General features: G+C 58.5%; 1 protein-coding gene across 1 annotated transcript in view; it reads right to left on the reverse strand.

The window, feature by feature from the left end:
* FRMD5 (FERM domain containing 5) overlaps positions 1–1,071 on the reverse strand; it is a 16,760-nt gene that overhangs the window by 8,887 nt on the left and 6,802 nt on the right. The window lies entirely within an intron of this gene.

A 1,071-nucleotide genomic window follows, 5' to 3' on the forward strand; every position in this document is an offset into this window, starting at 1 on the left:
GGCAGCTCTGCTTGCCGCTGGGATGCCCCATGCCCAGGATCTCCCCCCCTGCCCCGCTCCCAGTTATTCTGCTGGCAAGGGAGCCAGCATTGTGATGAGCTCTTCTGAATTTGAGCAGAGAATAAATTGGGTTTTAAATCCAGATTTTTATTTTTTTTTTCCAGGCTGGAAGCTGCATGGGTTTGGAATCGCTGCTTTGGGAGGGGAGGAGTGAGGAGCGCCCCCCACCCCAGGAAAGGTGGGGGATGCTGGGGGGGAGGGATGGGAGGATCAATAAGGGGTGGGGATGCTAAATGGGGGCAGGGAAATGAGAGCAAAGCACAGACACCCCGCCTGGGACTGGTGTTGAGCCAGATGAGCATCGCTCCCAGGACAGCACGGCCCAATCCAGACGGCAACGTGGGATGCAGCTCCTCCAGCCTGGCAACCTCTTTGGCAAGCACAGGCTGCCAGTAAAGGGGGACCCCCCTACCCCCCAAGCTGCCAGTAAATGGGACCCCCCTACCGCCCAGGCCAGGTATATTTACTGCAATTTATGTGGCACAACTCAGTGAAAAGCCCCGGGGGACCACGGAGCGGGCACTGCCCTTGGAGTAAAATTCTCCATCTGCTTCGCATCCCACATCCATCTGCATGCAATGGGATTATGAGGGACCGGAGGGAGCCAAATGCACAGACATCTACAGTCAATAAAAAGCATTTCAGAGAGAAAACTGGATTTCAGGCCAGGGCAGAGCCGGGCGAGAGCCTGTGCTGGCAGATTAATTAATGCTTGTTGGTGCCTCAGCCCCACCACTGCCCCCGTTGCTGCCTCCAAATGACGTGCTTTAGCAGAAGACGATCGGCCGCTGCCTTTTGTAGCTGTCTGCGTGTGAGAACGCTTTCTTACGGCTCCCCCAAGTACCCTCCGGAAGGATTTTGGCGTTCCCTGCTCCCCTCCATGCCCGCTTCACCCGCCTGGGGCTGGGCTTCCAGGCTGGGATGGCTGCTGGCCCCAGCACGTCCCACGGCTCAGCCCCAGCCCACTGGCAGTGCCAGTGGCCGCAGCGGGGACAAGCCCGTGGCACCTCT

This window comes from Egretta garzetta, unplaced genomic scaffold, assembly GCF_000687185.1.
Source record: "Egretta garzetta isolate BGI_Z169 unplaced genomic scaffold, ASM68718v1 scaffold862, whole genome shotgun sequence".
Classification (NCBI taxonomy): domain Eukaryota; kingdom Metazoa; phylum Chordata; class Aves; order Pelecaniformes; family Ardeidae; genus Egretta; species Egretta garzetta.